A 14,853-nucleotide genomic window follows, 5' to 3' on the forward strand; every position below is an offset into this window, starting at 1 on the left:
CTTTTGATGATGTAAGGTTGGGCATTCAGACCTTGCTTCACCTGCTTTTCACCAAATATAGTCGGACATTCACACCTTCTTGCAGCCGAACACTTCCGCTCCACCTTTTAGTGTTCTATCACACCTTTGTTTTCACCGCATTTTATAGATTATGGTTGGAAATTCTCAACCACTCTCATCCGAAGACCTCTCCTCCCGCTTTTGTTAATATATTTGAACTTTAGTCGGACATTCACACCTTCTTGCAGCTGAACCACCTCCGCTCCCTGTTTTGATCATGTATGGTCTGGCAATACTACCTTTTCTTACCCGTTTGTTAGTAATTATGGCTGGACATTCACACCTACTTGCAGCCGAACACCACCTCTCCCGCTTTTGATGATGTATGGACCGGCATTCTTACCTTTTCTAACACATTTTTCAGCAATTATGGTCGGAGATTCACACTTACTCACAGCCGAACAACTCCGCTCCCGCATTTGATGGTGTATAGTTGGGCATTCTCACCCTTTCTCATCAGCTTTTTGCAAATTATGATCTGACATTCACACCTGCTTTTGATAATGTATGGTTTGGAATTCGCACCTTTTCTTACCAATTTTTCAGTAATTATGTGTGGACATTCACACCTTCTTGCAGCTGAACACCTCTCCCGCTATTGATTGTGTACAGTCGGGTATTTTAACCTTTTCTTACCCGCTTTTTACCAAATATGGTCGGACATTCACACCGTCTTACAGCGGAACACCTCTGCTCCCGCTTTTGATGGTGTATAGTCAGGCATTTGAACCTTTTCTTACCCGCTTTTTACAAACTATGGTCGGACATTCAAACCTTCTTGTAGCCGAAAACCTCCGCTCCCTCTTTTGATTATACATTGTTGGGCATTCGCACCTTATTTACAAACTATAGTCAGACATTCACACCTTGCAGCTGAGCCACCTCAGCTCCCTGTTTTGACAGTGTATGTTCGGGCATTCGAACCTATTCTTACCCCCTTTTTACAAACTATGCTCGGAGATTCACACCTACTCACAGCCGAACAACTCCGCTCCCGCATTTGATGATGTCTTGTCCGGCATTCTAGTCTCTTCTAACACATTTTTCAGCAATTATGGTTGGACATTCACACCTACTCACAGCCGAACACTTCCGCTCCCGCATTTGATGGTGTATAGCCGGGCATTCTCACCCTTTCTCATCAGCTTTTTGCTAATTATGATCTGACATTCACACCTAATTGCAGTCGAACAGCTCTGCTCCCGCTTTTGATTATGTTTGGTTGGATATTCGAACCTTTTCTTAACTGCTTTTTACAAACTTTGGTCGGACGTTCACACCTTCTTGCAGCCGAACACATCCACTTCCACTTTTGATGGTATATATTCGGGCATTCGAACCTTTTCTTACCCGCTTTTTACAAACCGTGGTCGGACTTTCACACCTTCTTGTAGCCAAACAACTCCGCTCCCGCTATTGATTGTGTACAGTCGGGTATTTTAACCTTTTCTTACCCGCTTTTTACCAACTATGGTCGGACATTCAAACCTTCTTGTAGCCGAACACATCCACTCCTGCTTTTGATGATGTATGGTTGGGCATTTTCACCTTTTCTTACCCATTTTTCAGTAATTATGGGTGGACATTCACACCTTCTTGCAGCTGAACAACTCCTCTCCCGCTTATGATCATGTGCGGTTTGATATTCGAAAATTTTCTTTCATGTTTTAAAGCAATTATTGATGGACATTCAAATCTTCTTGTAGCTGAACACATCCACTCCTGCTTTTGATGATGTATGGTAACCTTTTCTTACCCGCTTTTTACTAACTATGGTCGGACATTCAAACCTTCTTGTAGCCAAAAACCTCCGCTCCCTCTTTTGATCATACATTGTCGGGCATTCGCACCTTATCTTACCCGCTTTTTACAAACTATAGTCAGACATTCACACCTTGCAGCTGAACCACCTCCGCTCCCTGTTTTGATCATGTATGGTCTGGCAATACTACCTTTTCTTACCCGTTTGTGAGTAATTAATCCCAAAATATTGAGCATAAAATAAGTCTTTATGCTGATGATGTATTACTTTTCCTTCAGAACTCACAGACGTCTCTCAGTCACACGATCACACTCATAAATAAATTCTCAGCACTTTCTGACTACTCTATCAACTGGTCTAAGACCACAGTTCTGCCCATTAACTGTAGGGTCCATAATATACCTGCGATCACTTTACAGTCAGGAAATATTAGATATTTAGGCATAAACATTTCCTCCAGGCTCTCAGAGCTAACAAAGCTAAATTATGTGCAATTATTAAAGACAGTAGAGGACGATCTCTCGTTGGAAGTCCTTACCTATATCACTTATGGGGAGAGTTACATCCATTAAAATGATGATACTACCAAAAGTTAACTATTTGTTCTCAATGATCCCCATAAAACCATCTGCTACTTGGTTTAAGTCACTAGATTCATGCATCTCCAAATTTTTGTGGAAAAACAAACCACCACGTATTAGTTTAAAAACCCTACAGAAGACCAAGGACAGTGGTGGATTAGATTTACTTCATTTTCAGCACTATTCCTTAGACAATAGGTTACAATATATATCAAAATGGTTTAAACCTTGTTGTTGTCACAGTTCCCAGAGACGTTGTAATCGTTGAGGATTCTATATTCACCCCCTCATTAGAGGCACGTAATGCAGATTGATGACACTGAATCTTCTTCTCTGTTCATTGCTGGCATCATTCCCAGCATCGTAAGTGTTCGTGGCATTGTTAGCCTCTTCTTCTGGATCTTGATATCGAGAATCCTTTTGTATATCTGGTTTGTCAGTCCTCTGTCTTCGTTCACCGGAGTCTTTGTCTTTTTGTCCTTGAGTTTGGTGATTTTTTCTTCTTTTGATGCCTTGACACAATGTGACAGGTGATACCACGTAGGAGATCCTGTAACTTGGATTGCTGTCCCTGTGCTGCGAAATGGCTGTGCTGCTCAAATGGTCTCTCCTTCATCATGGTTACATGCTGCCATTCCGACATCTCGCCATTCCGAAATGGGTCTCCAATTGTCGGAATGGCGACACTTAATTTTTTATCAAACGTCCCACCATTCCGACACTTTTTTCCTCCTATGGTCGGAATGGCGGTATGTTTTTTTTTTTTTTTTAACATACCGCCATTCCGACAGTTCCTTTTAATAGCCTATTTTTTACCCAAAACATTTTGCACTAATGATATGCCGGCGCAAATACGCCCTAAAGTTTGGCGCACAAGCTTTGCACATGCAGAGGCCACAGCCTCGCAAACAAACTTTAATAATCTATTATCAAAATCCCCTGAATTTCAAATATAAAAATACAGATATTAATGTAACTCTGGCGAGACTGAAACTGATTAAGCAGAAATACAGTGTCAGTGAGCTGTCACAGCAGCCAGCTGGAGCGGAGCTCTCCACAGAGCCCATGCGTCTTTTGCACGCTGTCATCATATGCAAAAGTAATAATTGCAATTACAGATATCACGGCTACTGCACAGGACACAGTTGCGAGCACTCTGCCTTGCCTTGCCAATAGGAGAAGAGAGAAATGACAGCATAGAACGTATAAAACACAACAAAATGCAGTAAAAACGTTTATTCATGTTATTCACGTGATTTATGAGTACTCACTCCAATTTTGGGAAGCGCGGATGGGTTTTGCGCATTTGGCACAAACACACAGCCGCAACGGTTGTAGCTTTATACAGCCTGTTGATATCTTAAGGACCTAACTGGTCACACCTGGGACTAAATGTCATGTAGAGATTGTTTTTACATGACATTACAGCTGAACATATAGCTTTCATCCACAAACCAACGTGGGAGAGCCCGAAGACGCGGAATGGGTGTTGCCACCCCCTTCATCATATACACAGTTATTTATACATCACCTTCCACCATGAAGCGTTGTCCCTTTTTGTTTCTCTCTTTGTTCTTAAAATGCTGTTATGCATGTCTAAACCAATCCATTAAATTAGATCATTTTGGCAGTAAAGCGATCTACAATGTGCTTGGTCGCAAAGCTGCTCATCTGTGGTAAACAGCTCTTCAGAAAGGCATTCTTCAATTGATTTCACTAATTCTATGTAATAATTTTGTGATTTCCTACAAAACTACACTTCTTCTCCCATCTGTCTGTATTTAATATTGTCTGGATCCCGTTAAAACATGTATTTTTCCCATCTAATTCCTTGTTTGCTTTAAAACAAGTATTCCCCATTTTCTATCCCTTCAGTAGCCAACCAGTTTGTATGGAGTACACTGGAGCAACTTGACTGATCAGTAAAACACTGCTTTTGTTGTCACCGCAAGGCTTCCCCCGTCGGTTGTTTCACTGAGACACTGCTGAGTAACTATAACTCAACACAGTTTATACACATAACATTCATATACATACTAACAAACAAACAAACAATTATTCATCGCAATTTTCTCATCTCTGTTTGAACGTACACCCAGGTCAATATTCCTGTAGTCTTCTCATACCGACTATGGACCCATTCATTGTTTAACTTCACTGTTTTGCAAATCCTAATTGAATATTACACATTGACATTGAACTTTACTTGATAAGCAGGTCTTCATTGCATTCAGCAGCCTATATGTGAGCATCTATGTGTAAGATGTTCTTCTTTGCATTTATCAGCAGCAAGCAATTCTTCATTGCACATGCATATGAAAATAGTAAAACAATTCCAATGCGTTAGCAAAACCTTCTATATCAGGAGTGTCCATCATGATGCTGGGAATAGAACCTCTTTCCCAGAATAGTTCAACCTTCATTACTCAACTGATCATAACTCCGCAATGAGCACATTTCAAAGTATCATTCCTCTACATATATTCAAAAATCTATGTGTAAATGTTTAATATTTCTTATATTTGTTGATGTCATTCTGTGTGCATGTGGCCTAAACCCAATCTCTGTGTGGCAATTTTAATTTAAACAAGTTGAACTCTGCCTCTGATCATTTAAAAAAGGTGTGTACCAATATCAACCTTTCTCAGGTAATTACAGATCCTACAAAACCAAAGAGATCCTTCAAGGTTCTCCCTGATTGGCTCAATCTTAACAAATCAAAGGTAGAAAATCCGCAGTATCTGAACTTGGTGTTAGTTATCACTGCTCAATAGCCTGTATCAGAATTGCAAAAATGAAAACATTAGGTCCACGCTTGGTATCCAGATCCTGAAACATCTCCATGAGCAGGCTTTTTTTTAACTGATCTGTTGAATAGTTATATGACACTGTTAAAATCCCAGATGAAGATCTAGCACTTGACCATTTTTGTAAATCTTCTAATTCCATAGTTGATAAACACGCCCCTTTTAAAAAGTATAGAACTTAGAACAGGTCTATCCCTGGCTTTCGGCAGAACTGTCTTCTTTACTTTTTTTTCCCCTTGTCCTGTTCAGCATTATGTCAGAAGAAGTGTAGTCTGAATACCTTTGATGCCAAACAGATTTGTTTTGCCAAGGGAAGTTTTATAAATGTAAAGCTCCCCTTGATGCCCATTTATTTATTTCTGTTTACAATATATGACATGAACTGTACTGAACCGGACTGGGGGACAAGGAAAGAAGAAGAGGAAAGAAGAGGAAACAGAACAAAAATAGAAACAAAAACCAGACAACCAGCTGCTACACCTGTAAAAAACAAAACAGACAACAATCCATGGCCTATGAGGGGAATCCAGCCTTAGCGCCACCAGGAGCACCTGAAAGCAGACAAGCAGAGAAAAAACAAACACACAAACAAACAAAAACAAGCACAAGAAGCGGCAATCGCATACAACACAGCTGTGGATATAGATGACCTGAGACGACATGATAATACATCAACTGCTTAGTGACCATGCTACTGGACTAATGAATGTGTGTGTGTGTGTGTGAGAACATGCAACACCCATGGCACAGGACCTACATGATAACCGTGCTTAGTTATGAGTGTATAAGCGTACAGGGCCACAATCCAGAGCCCCCCCCAAGCAATCAGAAGCAGGCAGAGAGGGCCACAAGACCCAGGCCACCAGCAGCCCCCACAGAGCACAGAACCCAGGCAGCCCACCGCAGGGGCAACCACGCATCCACCCAGAAGACTGCAGAGGAAGCCCCCGGAAAGAGCCCCCATAAGCATAGGGCAGAGGCACTCCGGGAACCAGGGGCAACAGCCCACCGACCCCGCCAGGCCCCAGCCGCCCAGACATGGGCCGTGCACTGGACCTGGGCCCCAGGAGCCCGAGCGCCCCCAAACCCCCCGGCAGAGGCCCCACCCAATACCCAAGAGGGCCAAGCGCCCCAGACAGCCACAAAGTGGGTCAGCGCCTGCCCCAGCGCCCCTGGCCAAGTGCCCTGGGAGTCAAGACGTGCCCACAGGTGGGTGAAGTCGCGAGCAGTGGGGAGAGGCAACGCTGATGCCCCATCGGGAGAAACACAGGCAGGCCAGGCGACAGCAAGTCCCAGATCCAGGCCCAATCATTACCACACACACTTTCAAGTCCCATACATCCACACATCCACACATCCTACCTCCCTCGACTCTGCTGGGGTGTAGTGCAGCGGGCACACCAGCAGGCCAGCAACCCCCCAGCCACCACAGACCCCGAACCAGCAGAACAATTAATTAATCCCCCTGGCCCCTCCTGCCCCGAGCAGACACCAGGAAGCAGGGGTGTGCGAAGAAGACCCCTCCCCTCACCCTTCTGGCTCTTCAATATTTTCTAATAGTGAGCAATTAAAATTGAGGGGCAGCCAAACTTGTAGAACTGGGAGCGCGGCACTCTGGGCCGCCTACATACCCAAAGAGCCCCGCCCACCAGATGCCACTCAGTGTAACCACCCCCCAAGACCTAATGTGTGTGTGTGAGTGTGTTTGATAAGTAGTAATGTCTAAGGTGTAATTAAAACAGGGGCAGGGAACTGCAGAGTGCAACCAAAGGGGACCACCTACGTGGCCCCATCCACTACACCCCACCGAACACACACGCCCCCAAAACCCTTCATGTGTGAGTGTGTGCTGTGTACAGGAGCCAGAAGGGAGAGGGGTATGGGGATATATACCGGGGGAGCTACTCTCCCCCAGAGAGGGCAGCCAGGGACTGGCTGCAATAGGCATCCCCGCTACCTGGGAGCCAACAATGGGCAGGAGGGCCTGATGTCCACCAGGCTCGGGGCCTGCAGCGACCATATTCCGGGAGCTACTGTACCCCCAGAAGGTACCCATCCCGCCCCACCCCACTCAACCCAACCCCACCCAGGAGGACCTCTACAAAAAACAAACAAACAAACCACCCGGTCACACCAGTCGCAGCAGCCCGGGCCTGAGACCCACCATCACCCAGCAACCCACCACCACCACTATGTGATAAAACTAATCAGAGGGGACCAGAGAGAATGAAATTCAGCCAATTGATGTTTTGAGGAGGCAGACATTGTTTCCATGCTAATATAATCTAAAAGAAAATTTCTAAACTGGTTAATACACAGATTGTTCTTCGCTTTCCAGTTCATGAGAATAGTTTTCTTTGCGATACATAACACTGTGACAACCATGTGTGCTGAGTTAATTTCCATGTTGATGTTGTCTAAGTCACCCAGTATGCACAGTGTGGGGCATGCAGGGATGCTACACTTTAGCCATGTTGATAGGTCCTCACAGACTTCAAGCCAGAACTTCTGGACAGACGCAGAAAACCACAAAGCGTGTGCATAATCATCAGGTGTGTTATCTGTGCAATGTGAGCAGATGTTTGAGTGTGTTAGACCCATCCTGAACATCCTTTGTCCTGTATAGTGTGTTCAATGAAGGATTTTGTATTGTATGAGCTGTAAATTAGGATTTCGAGTCTTTATGAAGGTGTTCAAACATATTTGTGGTTAGAAGCTATGACCAGAACTGATGGATAAATCTGCCTCCCATTTTGAGGATGGAAGAGACATTGTGTCATCTATCTTAGACAATAATTTATATATTTTTGATAGTAGTTTTGGGGTACAGCTGCTTAGAAATTCTGCTACCCTAGTCGGGGGTTGTAAGTCTGGTTGGTGGAGGATATATCCATCCATCCATCCATCATCTGCCGCTTATCCGGGGGTCGGGTCGCGGGGGCAGCAGCTTGAGCAGAGAAACCCAGACGTCTCTGTCCCCGGCCACTTCCTCCAGCTCTTCCGGGGGGACCCCGAGGCGTTCCCAGGCCAGCCGAGAGACATAGTCTCTCCAACGTGTCCTGGGTCTCCCCCGGGGTCTCCTCCCAGTGGGACGTGCCCGGAACACCTCAGGGGGCAGGGGGCATCCTAACCAGATGCCCGAGCCACCTCATCTGACTCCTCTCAATGCGGAGGAGCAGCGGTTCTACTCCGAGCCCCTCCCGGATGACTGAGCTTCTCACCCTATCTCTAAGGGAGAGCCCAGACACCCTGCGGAGGAAACCCATTTCGGCCGCTTGTATTCGCGATCTTGTTCTTTCGGTCACTACCCACAACTCGTGAACATAGGTGAGGATGGGAACGTAGATTGACCAGTAAGTAGAGAGCTTCGCCTTCTGGCTGAGCTCCCTCTTCACAACGACGGGTGGAGGTGCTGATTCTCATCCCAGCCGCTTCACACTCGGCTGCGAATCACTCCAGTGAGAGCTGAAGGTCACGGCCTGACGACGCTAACAGAACCACATCATCTGCAAAAAGCAGAGACCCGATTCTGAGGTCGCCAAATGGGACACCATCAACGCCCTGGCTCCGCCTAGAAATTCTGTCCATAAAAGTTAGGAACAGAATCGGTGACAAAGGGCAGCCCTGACGGAGTCTAACTCTCACCGGAAACGTATCCGACTTACTGCCGGCAATGCGGACCAAACTCTGGCACCGGTCATACAGAGACCGAACGGCCCCTATCAAGGGGTCCGGCACTCCATATTCCCGGAGCACCCCCCACAGGACTCCACGAGGGACACGGTCGAACGCTTTCTCCAAGTCCACAAAACACATGTAGACTGGTTGGGCGAACTCCCATGCACCCTCCAGGATCCTGCCGAGGGTATAGAGCTGGTCCACTGTTCCACGGCCAGGACGAAAGCCACACTGCATCTCCTGAATCCGAGGCTCGATTATCCGATGGATCCTCCTCTCCAATACCCCCGAATAGACCTTACCAGGGAGGCTGAGGAGTGTGATACCCCTATAGTTGGAACACACCCTCCGGTCCCCCTTTTTAAAGAGGGGGCCCACCACCCCAATCTGCCAGTCCAGAGGCACTGTCCCCCATGTCCATGCGATACTGCAGAGGCGTGTCAGCCAAGACAGCCCTACAACATCCAGAGCCTTGAGAAACTCAGGACGGACCTCATCCACCCCCGGGGCCTTGCCACCGAGGAACTTTTTAACCACCTCGGCAACCTCAGCCCCAGAAATGGGAGGCCCCGTCTCCGAGCTCTCCGACTCTGCCTCTTCCGAGCACGTGTTGGTAGGATTGAGGAGTTCCTCGAAGTACTCCCCCCACCGACTCACAACATCCCTAGTTGAGGTCAGCAAAGCCCCGTCCGCACTGTAAACAGTGTTGACTGTGAGCCGCTTCCCCCCCCTGAGACGCCGGATGGTGGACCAGAATCTTTTCGAGGCCGTCCGGAAATCGTTCTCCATGGTCTCACCGAACTCCTCCCAGGCCCGAGTTTTTGCCTCAGCAACCGCCGAAGCCGCGGCCCGTCTGGCCCGTCGGTACCTATCAGCTTCTTCCAGGGTCCCACTGGCCAAAAAGGCCCGATAGGACTCCTTCTTCAGCTTGACGGCTTCCCTCACCACTGGTGTCCACCAGCAGGTTCGAGGGTTGCCGCCACGACAGGCACCGACCACCTTACGGCCACAACTCCGACCAGCTGCCTCGGCAATGGAGTCACGGAACATTCAATGTCCCCCACCTCAAATATGGTTGAAGCTCTGCCGGAGGTGGGAGTTAAAGCTCCTTCTGACGGGGGATTCTGACAAACGCTCCCAGCAGACCCTCACAATACGTTTGGGCCTGCCAGGTCTGATCGGCATCCTCCCCCACCAGCGGAGCCAACTCACCACCAGGTGGTGATCAGTTGACAGCTCCGCCCCTCTCTTCACCCGAGTGTCCAGGACATACGGCCGCAAGTCCGATGATACAACCACAAAGTCGATCATCGAACTGCGGCCAAGGGTGTCCTGGTGCCAAGTGCACATATGGACACCCTTATGCCTGAACATGGTGTTCGTTATGGACAGTCTATGACTGGCACAGAAGTCCAACAACATAACACCACTCTGATTCAGATCGTGGGGCCGTTCCTCCCAATCACACCCCTCCAGGTCTCACTGTCATTGCCCACGTGAGCATTGAAGTCCCCCAGCAGAATGAGGGAGTCTCCGGTAGGAGCATTCTCCAGTGCCTCCCCCAGAGACTCCAAAAAGGGTAGGTACTCTGAACTGCTGTTTGGCGCATAGGCACAAACAACAGTCAGGACTCGTCCCCCCACCCAAGGCGGAGGGAGGCTACCCTCTCGTTCACTGGGGTAAACCCCAATGTACTGGCACACAGCCGGGGGGCAATAAGTATGCCCACACCTGCTCTGCGCCTCTCACCACGGGCAACTCCAGAGTGGAAGAGAGTCCAACCCCTCTCAAGAGTACTGGTTCCAGATCCCAAGCCATGCGTCGAGGTGAGTCCGACTATATCTAACGGTCTGATGAAGTTTCAACAATAAACAACAAACTTTGTATTATGAGAAAGAACCAGACTCATTCTTTAGGAATCCGAAAATAAGCTCTATTTTACGAGTTATGCACGAATTTGGATTCTCCTATAAAACGAATTCCTTAACTCAAACCAAGTTAAGACTGCTTTGTCCTTCATATTTATTCATGTCTAATCAAGTTTCAATGATAAACAACGTTGTACTTTGTAGAATGAGAAAGAACTTCTTCAGCAATAAGCATCTCTCGACAAATGACGAAATACAGATTTTGCTATAAAATGAATTGCTATCAGCCTGACTTAAAACTGTTTGTCTTCCTTATTTATCCACTTCAAATCAAGTTTCAACAATTAAAAAAAATTTGTAGTTTGAGAAAGAACAACTTAATCTTGAGCAATCAGTATAAAAAGAAGGTAAGCAAAGGTGCGAATGTCAAACCATACATGATCAAAACAGGGAGCGGAGGTGTTTGGCTGAGACAAGGTGTGAATGTCCACCCATAATTAATGAAAAGCGGGCAACAAGTAGGTTCGAATGCCCAACCATACATCATCAAAAGCAGGAGTGGATATGTTCGGCTACAAGAAGGTTTGAACGTCTGACCATAGTTTGTAAAAAGCGGGTAAGAAAAGGTTCGAATGCCCAAACATACACCATAAAAGGAGGGAGCGGAGGTGTTCCGCTGTAAGAAGGTGTGAATGTCCGACCATAGTTGGTAAAAAACGGGTAAGAAAAGGCTTGAAAGCCCGACTATACACCATTATAAGCGGGAGAGGAGGTGTTCAGCTGCAAGAAGGTGTGAATGTCCACCCATAATTACTGAAAAATGGGTAAGAAAAGGTGCGAATGCCCAAACATACATCATCAAAAGCAGGAGTGGATGTGTTGGGCTACAAGAAGGTTTGAAAGTCCGACCGTGGTTTGTAAAAAACGGGTAAGAAAAGGTGCGAATGCCCGACAATGTATGATCAAAAGAGGGAGCGGAGGTTTTTGGCTACATGAAGGTTTGAATGTCCGACCATAGTTTGTAAAAAGCGGGTAAGAAAAGGTTCAAATGCCTGACAATACACCATCAAAAGCGGAAGCGGAGGTGTTCGGCTGCAAGAAGGTGTGAACGTCCGACCAAAGTTTGTAAAAAGCAGTTAAGAAAAGGTTCAAATATCCAACCAAACATAATCAAAAGCGGGAGCAGAGCTGTTCGACTGCAAGTAGGTGTGAATGTCCAGCCATAATTACTCATAAACGGGTAAGAAAAGGTAGTATTGCCAGACCATACATGATCAAAACAGGGAGCTGAGGTGGTTCAGCACCAAGGTGTGAATGTCTGACTATAGTTTGTAAAAAGCGGGTAAGATAAGGTGCGAATGCCCGACAATGTCTGATCAAAAGAGGGAGCGGAGGTTTTTGGCTACAAGAAGGTTTGAATGTCCGACCATAGTTTGTAAAAAGCGGGTAAGAAAAGGTTCAAATGCCTGACTATACACCATCAAAAGCGGGAGCGGAGGTGTTCCGCTGTAAGACGGTGTGAATGTCCGACCATAGTTGGTAAAAAGCGGGTAATAAAAGGTTAAAATACCCGACTGTACACAATCAATAGCGGGAGCCGAGTTGTTCGGCTACAAGAAGGTGTGAAAGTCCAACCATGGTTTGTAAAAAGCTGGTAAGAAAAGGTTCGAATGCCCGACAATGTATGATCAAAAGAGGGAGCGGAGGTGTTCGGCTGCAAGAAGGTCTGAATGTCCAACCATAATTTGTAAAAACCGGGAAGGAAAGGCTCGAAAGCCCGACTATACACCATCAAAAGCGGGAGCAGAGTGTTTCAGCTGCAAGAAGGTCTAAATGTCCATCAATAATTGCTAGAAAACATGAAAGAAAATTTTCGAAAATCAAACCGCACATGATCATAAGTGGGAGAGGAGGTGTTCAGCTGCAAGAAGGTGTGAATGTCCACCCATTATTCCTGACAAATGGGTAAAAAAAAGGTGCGAATGCCCAACTATACATCATCAAAAGCAGGAGTGGATGTGTTCAGCTACAAGAAGGTGTGAACGTCCAACCAAAGTTTGTAAAAAGCAGTTAAGAAAAGGTTTGAATATCCAACCAAACGTAATCAAAAGCGGGAGCATAGCTTTTCGACTGCAAGTAGGTGTGAATGTCAGATCATAATTTGCAAAAAGCTGATGAGAAAGGGTGAGAATGGCCGACTGTTTTTTACAAACCATGGTCGGACTTTCACACATTCTTGTAGCCAAACACATCCGCTCCCGCTATTGATTGTGTACAGTCGGGTATTTTAACCTTTTCTTACCCGCTTTTTACCAACTATGGTCGGACATTCACACCGTCTTACAGCGGAACACCTCCGCTCCCGCTTTTGATGGTGTATTGTCAGGCATTTGAACCTTTTCTTACCCGCTTTTTACAAACTATGGTCGGACATTCAAACCTTCTTGTAGCCAAAAACCTCCGCTCCCTCTTTTGATCATACATTGTCGGGCATTCGCACCTTATCTTACCCGCTTTTTACAAACTATAGTCAGACATTCACACCTTGGTGCTGAACCACCTCAGCTCCCTGTTTTGATCATGTATGGTCTGGCAATACTACCTTTTCTTACCCGTTTTAAGAGTAATTATGGCTGGACATTCACACCTACTTGCAGTCGAACAGCTCTGCTCCCGCTTTTGATTATGTTTGGTTGGATATTCTAACCTTTTCTTAACTGCTTTTTACAAACTTTGGTCGGACGTTCACACCTTCTTGCAGCCGAACACCTCCGCTTCCGCTTTTGATGGTATATATTCGGGCATTCGAACCTTTTCTTAGCAGCTTTTTACAAACCATGGTTGGACTTTCACACCTTCTTGTAGCCGAACAACTCCGCTCCCGCTATTGATTGTGTACAGTCGGGTATTTTAACCTTTTTTTACCCGCTTTTTACCAACTATGGTCGGACATTCACACCGTCTTACAGCGGAACACCTCCGCTCCCGCTTTTGATGGTGTATTGTCAGGCATTTGAACCTTTTCTTACCCGCTTTTTACAAACTATGGTCGGACATTCAAACCTTCTTGTAGCCAAAAACCTCCGCTCCCTCTTTTGATCATACATTGTCGGGCATTCGCACCTTTTCTTACCCGTTTTTTACAAACCATGGTCGGACTTTCAAACCTTCTTGTAGCCCAACACATCCACTCCTGCTTTTGATGATGTATGTTTGGGCATTCGCACCTTTTCTTACCCATTTTTCAGTAATTATGGGTGTACATTCACACCTTCTTGCAGCCGAACACCTCCGCTCCCTCTTTTGATCATTCATTTTCGGGCATTCGCACCTTTTCTTACCCGCTTTTTACAAACCATGGTCGGACTTTCTCACCTTTTAGTAGCCGAACAACTCCGCACCCGCTACTGATTGTGTACAGTCGGGTACTTTAACCTTTTCTTACCCGTTTTTTACCAACTATGGTCGGACATTCACACCTTCTTACAGCGGAACACCTCCGCTCCCTCCTTTGATGGTGTATGTTCGGGCATTCAAACCTTTTCTTACCCACTTTTTACAAACTATGGTCAGACGTTCAAACCTTCTTGTAGCCGAACATATCCACTCCTGCTTTTGATGATGTATGGTTGGGCATTCGAACCTACTTGTTGCCCGCTTTTCATTAATTATGGGTGGACATTCACACCTTGTCTCAGCCAAACACCTCCGCTCCCTGTTTTGATCATGTATGGTTTGACATTCGCACCTTTGCTTACCTTCTTTTTATACTGATTGCTCAAGATTAAGTTGTTCTTTCTCAAACTACAAAATTTTTTTAATTGTTGAAACTTGATTTGAAGTGGATAAATAAGGAAGACAAACAGTTTTGTCAGGCTGATAGCAATTCATTTTATAGCAAAATCTGTATTTCGTCATTTGTCGAGAGATGCTTATTGCTGAAGAAGTTCTTTCTCATTCTACAAAGTACAACGTTGTTTATCATTGAAACTTGATTAGACATGAATAAATATGAAGGACAAAGCAGTCTTAACTTGGTTTGAGTTAAGGAATTCGTTTTATAGGAGAATCCGAATTCGTGCATAACTCGTAAAATA

Source organism: Leuresthes tenuis, unplaced genomic scaffold (genome assembly GCF_036924035.1).
Source record: "Leuresthes tenuis unplaced genomic scaffold, fLeuTen1.0.hap1 SCAF_13, whole genome shotgun sequence".
In the NCBI taxonomy this organism is placed as follows: domain Eukaryota; kingdom Metazoa; phylum Chordata; class Actinopteri; order Atheriniformes; family Atherinopsidae; genus Leuresthes; species Leuresthes tenuis.